Source organism: Coptis chinensis, chromosome 6 (genome assembly GCF_015680905.1).
Source record: "Coptis chinensis isolate HL-2020 chromosome 6, ASM1568090v1, whole genome shotgun sequence".
In the NCBI taxonomy this organism is placed as follows: Eukaryota; Viridiplantae; Streptophyta; class Magnoliopsida; order Ranunculales; family Ranunculaceae; genus Coptis; species Coptis chinensis.
The window spans coordinates 45,289,175-45,306,351 of NC_141461.1; the positions used below are offsets into that span (position 1 = coordinate 45,289,175).

Consider the following 17,177-nt stretch of genomic DNA (forward strand, 5'->3'; position numbering starts at 1 on the left):
CCACAACTCCGAAGAATGTGGTTCAAGCTCGGTCCGACAACGAGAGGCCACAAAAGCAAAAGTAGAGACATCGGTGGCACAATAAATACCTAGCCCACCAAGGCGCATTGGGAGTGTCGATAAACGCCAATCGCAAATCACCGGGCAAGGACCATCGAAACCACAATACCCTGCAGAACAACTGCGGAGATGCCGATCAAAAAGTCTTGGTCGCCTCTAAAAAGGGATGGTGGATTTTAATCATAAAGACCAACTTAGAGAGCCCAAAGACAAGCACGTAAGAGAGCTAACTCACACCGTGGATCTTCCAAACTAGCTAAACGGTCCATCAAAGTCACAACCTTTTCAACACGCCATGCAGCAAGGCCCATGACAAAGGATGAATCGGTCGCCGACCGCACCTCCAAGCAATCGACTCCTGGCGAGGGGACGAGATAAATCTGAAGGAAATTGGGCGTCGTGGATCGATGATGGCCAAAATATCTCGGTTTTAGCCACATTAAGAACCGTACCGTAGAAGGTCCTTCTTCCCGTATCATACCCAAAGCGCCGCCACTTTGCTCGCGTTTCTCCGATCGAGTCCCATCATCTAGATACCAAGCTCAGAGCATCAATCGACAACCGGATCGATCCGAGAATCGGGGGATGCAACACCCGCAAAGAGAAGAAGGGGACCCAAAGCGGTCGCCTTTGCCGGACCCGATTCGACCATATGTAGCCATCCCCATATATAACCTCGCAGTTGACAATACAAGTACTCCACACAAGGGGCAATAGTGGGGCAACGGATAACGAACCTCTCTCAACATGGTAGTCCGATCAACCATGTTAAAAGCATTTCGAAAATCTACAAGCAAAGATCGAAAAGAGAGGTACTATCATCGTTAGCATACACTTCAAATAAGGTAAAAATCGCTTCGCTCCACCGTAAAACACCAACCCCATATTGAAAATCTTGTAAGTATCCTACCACATCTTTGGAAACTCCTCTCATCGCAATCTTGAGACCAAACGACGCCAAACCATCCCCTTTACCGGCTATGGGATCTAATACTATTATCCGCCGAGAAGCCGAGAAGCCGGAGCACTCGCGAATGAATTCTCGCTATCGGCTATGGACATCGACCAGAACCAAAGATTCACCATTGTGGGTCAATGCATCTAGCAAATCGACGATATAGTCGGCGCAGCCCCACTCATGGCATCCAACAAATGCCGAGCTCGAAGACCATCCCGACCACAAGAAGTACCTTTCGAAATGACCTAATACATGACAACAATAGTCTCTCTCTTACCACTAAAGGGGGCTCGCCAAAGGGGAATAGTCGGTCTTACGGTGTGGTTGTCGCGATTGGGTGCTTCTCCTCTAATGCACATATAGTCTCCGCAGATTAGATGCAACTCCCGATGATGATAACACTTTAATCAATGAAAGAAAATGTCCATCAAAGAACTTTTTGTAGGCATCGACGCACATCTCCGAAAGGGAGGCAGATTTCGAGTTGGTTGGAATGAAGGAGGCTCTATGACAGACTAAAAAAGACTAAACATCCCGCTTAGGCTCATTCCATATCGTCAAAGCATGGAGAATTGTTTTTTTGAAAGTTTTTCCTAGTGCCGTAACGACGTTCTGGACGATTCGGTGGTCGAAAAACTTGCGGGGTGCAACGTGGCAAAAGAGAGGAGATTAACCCAAGGCATAACCGAACTAGGATCGGTTGTAATATCCCGAGAGCCGATTTCAAAGTGCACCGTAAAAGCCAATCGACAAGCACGTGGTATACTTTTCACGGTTCGAAAGGTATTGAAATGCATCATCCGGTAATTTCTCATTTGGTCGGGTATCACCACCACCCTCGCGGTCGTGGATGCAAGATCTATCGCTTAGAGGCTACTGTGGTATGCCCACAATGAAACATGGGGATTCCCCGTTCTCCATCAAAACAGGTGGTGATATGATAACATCACGGATGACGACATCGGTATACCAAGCGCGTGGATACCAAGACAACGACCACACATCCATTTGTCAATAGACTTTAAAGAATTCTCCAATAACAAATACAAATTACAATCATCCTTAAGTTCATCCCGCACTTATCAATACTTCAACCGACAACCTACGTGTTGTTTATCAAAATGCGCGGAGAAAGTAGGGAATAGTAAAACCATTACCGCTTACCCCATTAGTGCATCCATGACGATCTCGGAAAGGGCAATGAACACGTTTCTTAAGAGGCGGTGGCAATAGAACTAGAAGAAAAACATTCTTCTTTCTCATATTCGATAAGTCAAGAAAACCCAAATCCAATCACACAAAACCCAAAATAAGCAAATCCCAAATCCTCGTTTTAAGAAGACTACAAACCCCAAACCTCATTTAACCAACAAACAAAACCTAAACCAAAACCCTTCCAGCTGGACCAAGGTACCAACCTAAAAAAGTTTATCTCCACAACCACAAAACCAAACAAATGAGTTCACCAAACCAACCCAAACCTAACGAACCTAATACAAGTCATTTCCTACTCCCAAACTCCAAGGGAGGTAGTGGTTGGGCCTTATGGCGGAGAGCGGGTCGCGGGTTTTATATAGGCGAAGACGAAGGTAAAGAGATGGTGGTGGTGGGATGTGAGAATAGATTAAGGAATTAGAGATGGTGGTGTGCCAAATAACAATGGGTGAAGAAAAATGGCGGTGGTGGGATTGGGGAAAAGATAAAGGATGGTGGTGGTGTAGTGGTGGTGCCGTGTGTGGTGGGACGAGGTGGTGTTGGATTACGGTGGCGATTAGGCGATTGGGGTGTGTTGACGGAGAAATTAGGGGTGGACGGTGGTGGTGGTGCCCGCTGAGTGGTGCAGGCAGATCACGTGCGGTGGATGGAATTTTTTGGGGCTTTGGTGGAGGGTGCGAGGAGAGAGAAGGTGGAGGGTCGGGATTTTGAGAGAGGTGGGTGGTGCAGCACTGCGGGCGCGGCGAGAAGAAGGGGAGAAGAAGGCGCGAGAGAAGCGCAGAGGGCGTGGATGGAATTTTGGAGGTCTTTGGTGTCCGTGGATGTGAGAGGGGTTTTGAGAGGCGGTGGGTGGTGGCGAGGTTGTTTGAAAGACCTGGCCGCGTTTTTTTATTTTTCATCCGATACACTATTCATCCGATACTGTACATCCGCATTTTTCATATACACTATTCTTTTATCCGATAGTATGCATCCGCACTCTTCTTCATATACACTATTCATCCGATATATCGTTTAATCCGATACTGTACATCCGTATTTTTCATATACACTATTCTTTTATCCAATAGTGTGCTTCCGCACTCTTCATATACACTATTCATCCGATACACTATTCATCCGATATATCGTTTAATCCGATACTGTACATCATCACTTTTCATATACACTATTCATCCGATATATCGTTTTATCTGATAGTGTATATCCCAACACTGTTCATCGATATTGTACATCCGATATATTCATCCGATACATCGTTTAATCCGATACATCATTTTATCCGGTAGTGTATATCCCCACACTGTTCATCGATACTGTACATCTGATACACTATTCATCCAATATATCGTTTAATCCGATACTGTATATCCGCATTTTTCATATACACTATTCTTTTATCCGATAGTGTGCATCTTCACTTTTCATATACATTATTCATCCGATACACTATTCATCCGAGATGGAAATCTTTAAAAGCAATTTTTCGAAATTCGAGATGACATTTTCGTAAATAATTTTTCGAAATCCGATATTGCAATTTTTGCAATTAATTTTTTGAAATATGAGATGACAACTTTTTGAAATTGGAGATAGCATTTTTTTTTTTTTTTTTTTTTTTTTTTTTGCAATTAATCTTTTGAAATTCCAAAATATGATTTTTGAGTTAGGATTTTGCCTTTGGCCATACATCGCTCTCGAAAAACATAAGAGACGATGCGTAGAGCACTCACAAAGATTCTCCATAACTCGAAATTCATTGAACTTTAGCTAGGATTTTGCCTTTGGCCATACACCGCTCCCGAAAAACATAAGAGACGATGCGTAGAGCACTCACAAGGATTCTCCACAACTTTTTTAATTTGAAGTAGAATTTTCATATAATGAACTTTTTGAATCCGAAATAGGATTTTGATATTAATTTTTTTTTTTTTTGAATTCGAAATAGAATTTGGTTTTCATAAAATGAATTTTTAAATCCGAAATAGGATTTTAACAATTAAAATATTTTGAATTCGAAATAGAATTTGATTTTCATAAAATGAATTTTTGAATCCGAAATGGATTTTGAAAATTAAAATTTTTTGAATTCGAAATAGAATTTGATTTTCATAAAATGAATTTTTGAATCCGAAATGGATTTTGACAATTAAAATTATCGATCCATATTACCATTAAACAGTCGCCGCCCCCAAGCGATATTTCATATCGGTATATCTCCAAGTGACCAATTTCGATACCCAGTATCGGAATATCTAATATTTGCCTCAATTGATTGGTATCGGCATTAATATGTCATCATCCCATGACCCCATGTGGCCACGTGATCCCTCTTCTGAAGCAACCTCAACAATTGATTTCTAAACTGGAATGCCCAAACTCCAAATAAAAGAAGGAATCCCTCTTCCTCTTTTAGCTGAAACTCGTCATCTCCACCTTTAACTTATGCATCGAATTTGAAATTCCAAGTATTATTCTGTATCGGCTATCCAACTGTTGCAACTCTATGTCCACAACAAGATGAAAATGGTTCCAGAAAGCAATACCCATCTCTTACTCTTCGCCATTAAACAGAATTTAACATTCATTCTATATCAGTTGTTAAGATGTCGCCCCAATATAGGTTATCCTTATCTTATTTCTTCAAACCAACTATAACAACCCATCCGACATCACAACTCACAAGCTTATTCATCTCCTCAATCAAACACATCAATAACACAATCCATAAATCATCAACACCACCGTAGCATAAACCGAAATTGAAATTTATAGAAATCAATTTAAGAAAACATAATTTAAGTGGTTCAAGAAAACTTATGTGTACAGCTCGATCTTAGGTCATTGATGCAACTCGATCTTTGTATTTGGTTTCGTCCCATCTCTCAGCAAACCCATCACCTTCAAGCATTCTTATCATCTCAGACCAATCGAACATGGCACCTTTCTGGTTTCCTCTGTGTTCTGATATCGATGGAGTATTCTTGTTGGTCTTTTTGAATATCGACCATGGAAGTCGCCCCCAGTGTATTCTGATCAGTTTGAGTCATTACTTGTTTTTGGTTGTGGGCATCGGTATCAAAAATGAGTTGTTGTGTTTGTTCGGTATCGAATTTGGTTGAATTTGGTTTGGTATCGGTATTGAAGTTTGGTATCGATCTTGACGTTGAAGTCGGGTATCAAAGCTAGGCTGAGGTTGGGTATCGAGATTTTCTGGTCTCGGTATCGACTTTTCTCATGTCGCCTCCAGCATCAGTATCGGGTATCGGGTTGTGGGCATCGAGTATTTGGCTGTGGGTATTGCCGTATCTGTATCGAAATTTTCTATATGAATGAAGCTTGTACCAGTGTCGGTCTTCATCAAAGTATTTTAACTGTATCATGATCCTCTGCTTCCGCTAATTGCCCATATCCTCTGTCCATTCTTGGTGATTGTAATCGAAATTTCCAATACTCAGCAGTTCTTTAGCAATCGGTTTTTTTATCCTGAATCAGAAATTAAGATGAAAATAGAAATGAACTGACTTTATCGGTGTTCCATTATCTGAAATTTTAATTAAAGTAATTAGAGAAGCCATTTCTCTTTTATAAGAATTATGATCTTTGGATGTCAGGATCGGCATCCTCTTCATTTTCCAACACAGTATCCATCTCTATTTCCAAATATTGAATTCATTCTCGTTTCCACTCTTCATCACTATCAATGACAAACCAATCTCTTCTTTCATCATCAGATTCGATCAAAGAGAAGAAAAGAAGACAAATTTAGAATTCTTTCCTGATCTTTGACCCCACATACAGCGCAAATGTAAGATTCAATAAGAGAAAGATAAAATTAACAAAGCTCTTTCTTATTCATTAATGGTGTTTACACGTGAGAAATAAAAAATCTGGTCATTTTTTATTTCTTTTGTCTCCACTCCTTTTATAGTTGCTCCACATATGTCTATCAAATAGCTTTTGACGTGGTCTATTTTTCTCTTTCTTTTTCAGATCTAAAATTTATAATGAATATATCGGCCCTTATACCGATATTGTATCAGAAATTAATGAAATAATAGCAAATATCGGTATATACGATATTTGGCTACCACAATCATCACAGTATCAATATATGCCCTTAAACTTTTCACTTTATTGGCATAGTATACAATGTACTATACATGTTTTTGCATTTTGGATATTATACAATTTTCTAGGCACTAAACTATATTGTACCATTGTCACTAAGTTCGGCATTTTTTTTGAAAAAAATGCGTTTAAAACCCAAGATATTGGCAAGGCGTCTGGTTCCAGTTTAAAACCCGGGTTTTTTTAAAAAAAAAACCCGTTTTAAACGTTTTAAACTTAAAAAACGTTTAAAACCCGAGATTTTGAAATCTCCCGTTTAAAACTTTTTTTTTTTTTTTTTTTAAGTGAAAATTTTATTGATAAAGATAACGAGTTTTACAAATAATTAGAACAAACGTGCAACAAAAACAAGCCGCTACCGCAAGTTTTTTTTTTTTTTTTAAGTGGAAATTTTATTAATAAAGATAACGAAGTTTTACAAATAGTTAGGACAAGCGTCTGCAACAAAGCATACAAGTCCTTTACGGATGGCAAATCCTATTCTCCTAAATACAAACTCGTTGGAACCAATTTGTCATTACATTGCGGTCCATAACTTTTGCGCAATCTCTTAAGGAACTCAATGATTTGTTGGCCAAGAAAACAAAAGTGTCAAAACCGAAAGGAATGAAACAATCTTTGGTTAGCTCGACAAGCCTCCTCGTGTTTCTCAATTTTCCCCGCCCGTTTCTATTAGCCGCTTCTCCCACCTCAAAGACTCCATTCCCAAGCCCTACCGGCGGAGGCTCCGATTACATCAACACACGATGCCTTCTCTCGGACTATTTGTAGACCAATACATCGCAGGCGGAAGTGTCGATCTTCCCTCATTGGGATCGATTGAGAAAATTTACAGGAGCTTCCTTCTTCACTTGTACCCCTGACCTCCAAAATGCATCACATAAAATATCTCGACATGATCATGTCGGTATTTGAAACACAGGAAATACCTACAATGTGCCGCGATGGTCCCCGAAAAGCATCTAGTCTACTCTTTTTGCAAAGCGGGGCATAGACCACCATCGAGTACAAAGGAATCATGAGGCGGTACCAAGAAGAATAGAACGATACTCCACCGGCGACATACGCCGGCCCAAGTCCCTCCATCGGAATAGCCGAGAAAATCCTTTGCATGTTCTCGACCGCAAGCATCCAATAACCGCTTTCGACGAGTAGATAACACAAACTCCCTCTCAAGACCAAGAACCATCTTTTCAGAAAACGCTTCCGCCAAAACTTTTGTGGTTTTGAGGGGACGGTAAGCATTCGCGACAAAGCAAGAGAGTTAACATCAAAATCGGGTAGAGAGAGACTCAACGACCGCTAGCAACATCAAGAATCTCATCCCCACGCAGGCGTACAACTCCTAAGAATGTGGTTATGAAGCTCGAGGAAGTCCGACAACGAGAGGTCACAAAAGCAAAAGTAGAGACATCGATGGCAACAATAAATACCTAACCCACCTGACGTAATGGGAGTGTCGATAGATGCCAGCGCAAATCACCGGGCCGGGGCCAGAAACCACAATACCACGGAGAACACCGCGGAGATGCCGAGATCAAAAGTCTTAAATTTGCCTCTGAAAAGAGCCGGTGGACAAGTACGAATCGCAAAGACCAACTTAGAAAGCCCAAAGACAAGCTCGTAAGAGCTTAACTCACACCGTGGATCTTCCAAAATAGCTAAACGGTCCATCAAACTCATAGCCTTTTCAACACGCCATGAAAGCAAGGCCCATGACAAAGGATGAATCGATCGACCGCACCTCAAAAGCAACTTGAGCCCTCGGCCGAGGCCGGTGACAAATCTGAAGGAAAGAGACCGGGGAGTGAAGCGGCGTAGATCCGTGATGGCCAAAATATCTCGTTTTAGCCACATTAAGAACCAACCCGTAAGAAGGTCCTTCTTCCCCGAATAATACCTAAAGCCGCCGCCGATTCAGTATCTCCGATCGAGTCCGAATCATCTAGGTACCAAGCCTGTAGTAATAACTGACAACTGGACTGGATCCGTAGAATCAGGGGATGCAACACTAGTGCAAAGAGAAGGGGACCCAAAGGATCGCCTTGTTGGACCCCAGTAGCAGACCATATGTAGCCGTCCCCTAAATATAACCTCGCAGGTTGACAATACAAGTACTCGACCTAAGGGGCAATAGCTGGGCAATGGATACGAACCTCTCTTAACATGGTAGTCCGATCAACCATGTTAAAAGCATTATGAAAATCTACAAGTAGCATTGAAAGAGAAGTACTGTCCCTGTTAGCATAAACTATACGGTTGACAGCGTGCAAAATCGCTTCTGCTCCACCAGAAAACACGAAGAAGAAAAAGGGGTTTTGGAGTTTACTTTTTTGAAGAATGGGCGTTAGATTGACTTATTGAGACAGTTTTATTTTGTTTTGGACTATTAATAATTAATTATAAAATTTAAAGTTATTAACTTATTTGTAGAACTTGATTATGCCATTATGGTTGGTAATTAGTAGTATATTATTTAGAGTCGTGTTTTGGTACTGAATCTAAAACTTCTAGTATTTGGATGAGTAATGATAATTTGATACTTTCATGTATTTGAATTTTCTTTCATTTATATTACCCGTTTTACCATTTTAAACCCATTTTTTATGCCCCACGTTTTTTTACGGTTTTTTTTTTTTTTTTTCCCCGAGACGTTCCGTTTAAAACACGGACTAAGTTTTTTTTCAAATACACCATTTTAAACCCGTACCGTACTTGGTGACAATGCATTGTACTATCAAAAAATTATCACTTTGCGACTTGGAAGTATTTCCGATCAATTTTTGCTGATGTGGCCACCGGCCTATGCCACGTGTTCGACCATCTAGACATGTGGCATTTTTTGAAATACACGTGACCTGGTACCTCAATTTGAAAACTTGAAACACTAAAAAGAAACCCACACGACTTGGTACCTCAATTGCGAGTTTAACCTTCTTCCTCAATTGCAACTTGAAACTTGAAATACACGTGACCTGGTACCTCAATTGCGAGTTTAACCTTCTTCCTCAATTTGAAAACCATAACTCTCAATTTGAAACCCTAACTCTCAATTTGAATAGTTCAAAATGTCGTCCACCTTTATCAATTCGAATCATTCATGCTTTTGTGGAGAGCCATCTCCTTTGGTAATGTCAAAGACTGTTGGAAATTTGGGAAGAAGATTTTTTGGTTGTACAAATTACAAAACTCACGATTGTGGCTACTTTGATTGGGAGGACAAAGTTCCAAAATCAACAAAGCAAAGGTTCATTGATTTGTACAAAGAGGTTGACGGATTGAAAGAAAATTTGGAGGAAGCTAACATGAAAAAGGTGGAGTTGCAAGGAAAATTGAATGTAATTGTTCACTCTGAGAAGAAGAAGAGAACAGAGTTGAAGAAAAAGGTGACAACTTTGGAATGCCAGAATTATAAGATGAAGAAAACTTGTTTGATTTTGGTCGTTGTATTCTTGCTTTACAAGTATTTGTTTGGTTAATAAGTGAAGTGCATTGTGTTTCTGTAATGTTCTGTAACATGGTTTTTGTAATGTAATGAGTTGAATGAAAATGGAATGAAATTGTAGAGTTCTCTCGGTTTTACGTGTTTCGTAATGTTCTCAGAACATGGTTTTGTAATGTAATGAGTTGAATCTCCGGGTTTACGTGTTTTCGTAATGTTCTCAGAACATGGTTTTTTTGTAATATAATGAGTTGAATGAAAATGAAAATGGAATGAAATTGTAGAGTTATCTGGTTTCTGTGTTTCTGTAATGTTCTGTAACATGGTTTTTGTAATGTAATGAGTTGAATGAAAATGAAAATGGAATGAAATTGTAGAGTTCTCTGGTTTCTGTGTTTCTGTCACTGTATGTAATGAAAAATGCATTTGATAATTTAACATAGAAAAAGCAAACATTAGACATCACTACACTACATCATGACTTGATAATTTAACATAGAACAAGACAACCAAGCTAAAAAAACATCAAAACATAGAAACAAGACACAAGACACAAGACACTGCCTAGATAAACCTAACATCAGTTCACTTCAACACATCAAACATCAGTTCACTTCTTAGACTTAGACTTCTTAGACTTCTTGGACTTCATACAAAACCCATGATAAGCTGCAGCAGCATCAAGACCCAGGATAACCTCTTGAACTTGCTGCTTGGATGGTGTTGAGTCTTGATTCCCATTCCTGCTCATTTCTTCATTTCATTTGCTTCATTTTCGGGCTGGTAACCTTGGAGATTTCCTGAGCTTATGTTCGAATCCAGGTGGAACTTCTGGACTTGGTTCTCTAGGTCGACTTGACTCTCCCTCTTCCAACAGCTCAATGATGCACACCCTTCCACAGTCATCACAAGGCTTCAAATTAATGGCATCATTCTCATAAACAACCTCCATGAACACTCTCTTCCCCTCCTTTGTTTTGATGAGGTCCCAAACTGCAACCAATGCTCTTTCAAAAGTTTTGGGTTCTCCCTTACCCTTAACATGGATCATCTGACCCTTGGGCATTGTTTTTTCGAATCTAAACCTATTGCATACAACCTCTACCCCTCTAGGATGGTTTTATAGATTGCATACCAAACACCATTAATTATCACCAACTATAAAGTCCAAAATTAAAACTATAACACTATTTACAAGACATTAGTCAAATAAGTTTTCAATATGTTCATTAAAGCATTCTCTTTGACAAAAAAAAAAAACTGTTTTCTTACATTCAAAATATGACACTTGTTCTTTGCATGACCATGTTTAAGAGAAACATACAAAACGTGACACTTGTTCATTAAAGCAACAAGTTTGAAACCATTAATACACTCTTAAAACACCAAAATTAATACAATTTTACCAAATAATTCATGGGATGCCCTTACTGTACTCTTTTGCATTTTTGATTCCGAAGTTCCAAGTGGTGTATTATTTGACCCTTGACTACTTCCAACTTGATCACTTGCACTTGAAGTCTTCCTTTGTACAACTCTCCTTTCTTGTGGTGGCTATATAAGAAATAAAGCATAATTAATAAAAACTTACCAAACTAAACTAAAGAATAAAGACATAAACTAAACTAAATTTTAAATTGCAGACACTTAAATGAATAAAAAACTTAAAGTAATAACTTATATGAAAATATTTTCTTCCAGTTGGAGGTAATATGTGTAATCCATCACCCATTGACACAGTTACTCTTGGTGCAAGTGGAACAGCTAATCTAGAAGCAGTCTACACAGTCATGCACAATGAATAAGCCAATGCACTCAAACTAATTTATTGAAAAAACTAAACTAAAACACTCACATTGATCTCAGCTTCTCTTTCAATAGTATTAGTGTTTACACCAAGTGGAATAGTAATTGGCTCACTGCTTCCTCTTCCTCTTTCACCCCTAGCCCTTGTACCTCTACCCCTTGTACTTGGTTGCTGATTAGTTGCACTCTCATCTGTTAAAGTACTTGGCCCTTCATTACTTGGAGATGGTTCATTTGAATTCAAAGGTGTCAATCTTGAAGCAGTCTACACATAATGCACTATGAATAAGATAATGCACAAAATATAATAAATGAAAAATACATTAAATATATTAGAAGACTCACATTGATGTAAGTTTCTCCTTCATGACTAGTGTATACTCCAAAGCCTATAGGGACTAGTTCCCTTCTTCCTCTCCCTCTTTGACCTCTACCCCTTGTACCTCTGCCTCTTGTACACCTACCTTCATTACTGGCATTCTCAGCTGTTACATTAGTTGGCCCTTCATTAGTTGCATCCTCAGCTGGGACATTATTCACTTCTCCTTTCTTCTTCCTCACCTAATGTTATATTAACATATTTAAATACAATCAAAACCACTTGTAAAAATAACTTATAAAAGTAAAAGACAAATGCATACTCACTTGTTTCTTTCTAAGTGGTGGTCAGTAGACTTGCATGACCTTATGTTGTGTTCCTCACTATTGCATCTAGAACAATGCATTTTCCTACCCTTCCTGCATAGTTGGTGAGAAGCCTTGTCTTCTATCACTCTTCTTCTTGTGTCACTCTTCCGGTTCGCTACTCCTTCCTTCCTTCTATTCTTCTTGGGTCGCGGGCATCCTCCTTGCTATGGGAGGCAAAATAGCAGCCTCTTTTTGTCCTATGCCACATGTTTTGACCATTCAAAGGCTGTAACACATGACTATATATCTTCTTGTACTCTGCCACACTATACCAACTAGATACATGCTGCAATGGATCAATGTTGAGATAATACATAACTGAAATGGCATGTGGACATGGGATGCCATTCATTTCCCACATTCTACAGCTACATCTCATAGCAGTTGCATCCACAGTAAAGGCCTCATATTTGTTCTTCTTGGCCTCAAATGAGTTGCTTCCATTGTAATGTGCAGCCCAAAACCTATGATCTTCTTTATTTTTTTCTAACTTTTGCATTATAATAGGACAAAAGGCAGTCTTCCAATTAGCCATTGCTGCAATCTTCTTTTGCATTCTAGCCATTACTTGCAATCTGATATCCTCAAGCATTTCTATGATGTTCTTTTCCCTTGCTTCCACTATTGTTGAGTTAAATGTCTCGCATATGTTGTTATCAACAGAATCCGAACAAGGAAAAATGCTAAAAAAAGCTCTTGACCACTGTCTTGGGGTTTTGCTTCACCATGCAGTGGTGATATGCATCCTCAGAATACTTTTTCATTTCATCCATGTTTTGTTCAAACTCTTGAGGAGTCCCACATTTGCTAGCCTTCCAAAACAGAAACTTATACTGTAAACCAAGGAATGTCTTCTTTAAATTGGCATATACATGTCTGGCACAATTTCTGTGCTCAGCAAAAGGCAAATAGTCTTTTATCACTTGTACAAGACCCTTTTGCTGGTCACTAATAATAGTCAACCCAAGACCCGACCCCTCACTATAACCCAAGTCTTGCATCAAGAAATCCAAAACCACATCCAACTATATCGAAGTTTTCCACTTCTACAACTGCCCATGCTATTGGGAACATTTGATTGTTTGTATCTCTACCAATGCTGCCAAGAGCTCTCCCCCTTGTAGTACCCTTCAAGAAACATCCATCAACTCCAATAATTGGTGCGCAGAACCACTCTTCCATGCATTTATAAGTGCAGCAAACCCTATATACATGCGGCTTTGAACACCTGCGGGTTCATTAGGTGTAGGATGAAATAATTCTATCTCAATAGTACTCCCACGATTACTCCTTCTTAGTTCAAATTGGTAGTCCCACAACTTTGCATATACACCAGCCAACCTATTTTCCACTGCATCTAGAACTTTGCGCTTAGCTCTGCTACACTGACACAATGTCACATCAAGCTTAAACTTGTGCATAATATGCTCTTTCAAATTATTCAATTTCATTTTAGGATACTTCAGTGTCTTCTCTCCATATATCCTAGCAATCCATTTACAGTTAGCAATATGGACATCAAATATCCTTGAACACTTATGTTCTTCTATATAAGACTTTATCTGGAAGCTTCTCTTGCTTGTCATCCAACTAGCATATAGTCTAAATGGGCAATCCTCAGCACATAATGCAAGGATTCTTTTCTGGTTGTTTAACTTCAACCAAAGTTGGTACCCATGAGCAACTGCAAAATCCTTCAAACAATCCTTGAGCTGATTAGGGGATGCAAACACCATCCCTAGTCTTTGTTGCACATGAAATACATCAGTCTTGGGATCAAAACTAGGGTACCTAAACTTCTTGGTTTTTCTAATACCATCATCCTCATCAGTATCTTTACTTTCATAATCACTTGAATCTATATAGTCACTATCAACATCCCCATGGTCAACTTCATCATCACTAATAAACACATTGTTGCCTTCATCAACATAAAGCCCATCCACTGCTACAGCACCAATACTAGCGTTCATTGCTTCAACATCATCATCACCTTCAGCATTTATTGCTTGCTCAGCTCCAGTACCATTCACTTCAGGTTCATGATCACCATCATCCCAAATTGATTTCATTCTTTCAAGTCTTTTTCGTTTTTTCCTTTCTTCTATCATTTTCCTAACTTCAAATAAGTTCCTCATCATTATCGGACAATTCGAGGCAAATCCTCAAACCTAAAATCTTCCTCATCGACTCATTATCATCCGGAAATACAAACCTTATCACTCAGAATCGAGTTTGTATCTCAATGTCTTCTCCATTCTCTAACTCAACTACTTCAATATCATGCACAACATTTTGTTCACTTGAATCCACCTCAACATCATGTTCAATGTATACCTCAATTCTATTCCCAGCCCTAACTTCTTGTAGCATTTTTATAATACTAGTATCATCAAAAATTAACATATAACCCTTACTGCTGGCTTGACCATAGTGCATTTTACTCACATTATAATACCCCAACTCCTCCACCATTGATTTTAAATCAAAATACCCAAACCTATCTGGATCAATATTGCCCAAGCACTCTATCCTACTACCAAGGTAATGAAGGTCTGGACTAGTAACAAATGAACCCCCATGATGGAGATTAATTACAACTGTTTCCACTGCAGTAATTTAGCAACAATATATCAATAATATAACAACAATCATAGTATAATATTCATGTATAATAGCTGACAACAATATGACAAAAAACAATATAAAAAATATTAACTTAAGAATAAAAAAAACATTAACTTACTTTAATTTGGACCAGATTCCTGTGGATTAGTGTTTTATATAGGTTAGGGTTTGTGTGAATTAGGCAATTTAATCTTAAAGACAACAAATTTTGGTCAATTAGGGTTTCTGATGAAATCCCCAATTTTTGGGCGCTAATCAAAAGAGAGGGAAAAGTTGGAAAGGAAAAATGCGGGAAATGACATTCAACTTGTTGGCTATTCAGCTTGTGTGGCAAATGTCAACACATGTTTTTTATGATAAATAAAATGACATGTCTCCACGTAAGATTATAAAACCTCCAAATTTGGCCCGCGTCGAGATTTTTGGCCGTAATATTTGCCTGTGTCGCAATCTGAATTTTTTTTGATAGTACAATGTAGTTTAGTGCCTAGAAAATTGTATAGTATCCAAAGTGCAAAAACATGTATAGTACGTTGTATACTATGCCAATTACACTTTTTATATTTCCTTTTATATCTGTATCGTTTCTTAAGCTTCCCTTTCCTTTTATATCCATAAAGACTTATCTGTTTCCCCCCATTGATGTAAAGATCAAGACGTTCAACTCAAACTCGAATTTTTCAATACCCGTCAGAACCAAAATCAAAATTTGTATACGAACGAAAAACTCAACAAATTAGTTTTAGAAGCAATGGTTTCTCTTTCATATAATATAAATAACAATAAATGAAGAATGAGATAGAGAAAACTTATCTCGATAGTTCGTTTGATGAAGCTATTGGTGGAGTTGGGTATCGAAGTTGGTCTGTTGGTGATTCAGTATCGAACCCTTGGGTGTTGGTAGCAAGTCCTCATCCCTGAAGCCGATGTCGATATCGATTTCCTTTTGATCTCTTTTCACTATACGATGAAGCTTGTACCAATATCGAAATTGTTGGTGTTTTTGTTCGGGATTGGGTATTTGATTGTGGGTATCGATATCCTTCTTGGTCTTTCTGTACCTCGACAATGGAAAGTCACCCCAGTATTGATATCGACATTGTTGTGGGTATCGGTTATGTGGTTGTAGGTATTGGTATTGAAGTTGAAGTGTTGGGTATCAGTATTGAACTTGGTTGCTGAGGTTGGTATTGAACTTTTCTGGTCTCGAGTATCGTATTTTGATTATGGTCTCGGTATTGAATTTTTCTAGTCTCGATCTGGAAAATTCAGGTCTGAATCTCGATTTGTGTTTGCTTCGGTTTCGAGATTGGGTATTGGTACTGAATTTTGTTCTGTGTATTTGACTGGGTATCGGGTATTTGGTTATGGGTATGGTATCGAGATTGGGTTATGATATCGACCTCGACCTCGACCTCGGTATCGAAGTCTCCCCCAGTATCGACCTCGTTATCGAAACTGGATTGGTACTACACTCATATCGGAACAACATCTTGAACATCGGCAATGGAAAACAACAACAACAACCAATCAACGCTACCTCGGCTGTCCTCTTTCTTAGACTTTGTCGATGCTCATTTCCTCTTCCTTCTTTCCAGAGAAGCAACACATAATTTAACTTCCAATTCATATCTGATTTTTTGAATCCAATCCAACTTCCAATCAACAGAAGCAAATAGCTATAACAAGAGCGTGCATCTGAAGATCCGAAGTAAATTTTTAGCAGTTTGTTTTCTTATTCTCTATTATTGTAATATGTTTTGATCCTAAATCAGAAATTAAAATGAAAAAAAAAAATGAATTGAATTTCTAAATGTTCTGAAACTTAATTAAAATAATTAGAGAAGCAATTTCTTTTTTATAAATAGAAATAACAAGAAATAAGTATTAAGATCAAGAAACTTATCTCGATATTATGATCTTTAGATGTCAGTATCGGCATCCTCTTCATTTTTACCAACACAGTACCCATCTCTATTTCCAAATATGGAATTCATTATTGTTTCCAATCTTGATGACTATTAACTAAAGTTCAGAATCTTTGCTGATATCGAAGCTTTTCTTTAAAGTTGCGGTACGTCGATAATTAGGTACGAGTTTCGGTGAACTAGTGTTACCTCCCACTAGATGAGCCAATTAGGATTCCCCCCAGGAAATTAGGGTCTCCCCCCTAAACACACGGTCAACTTGGTTTGACTGTTAACTTTCAAGTCAAACAACTGAAAATGACATAAATGCCCCCACCTAATT

General features: G+C 38.6%; 1 long non-coding RNA gene across 1 annotated transcript; it reads right to left on the minus strand.

Moving 5' to 3' along the window:
* Positions 1-11,264: 11,264 nt before the first annotated feature.
* On the minus strand, positions 11,265-12,260 carry LOC147493196 (uncharacterized). The gene is made up of 3 exons (XR_015200150.1): positions 11,958-12,260; positions 11,662-11,877; positions 11,265-11,360 (listed from the first exon to the last, which is right to left on the minus strand). It is a non-coding gene; the product is annotated as an uncharacterized LOC147493196 (long non-coding RNA).
* Between the last annotated feature and the right edge of the window lie 4,917 nt (positions 12,261-17,177).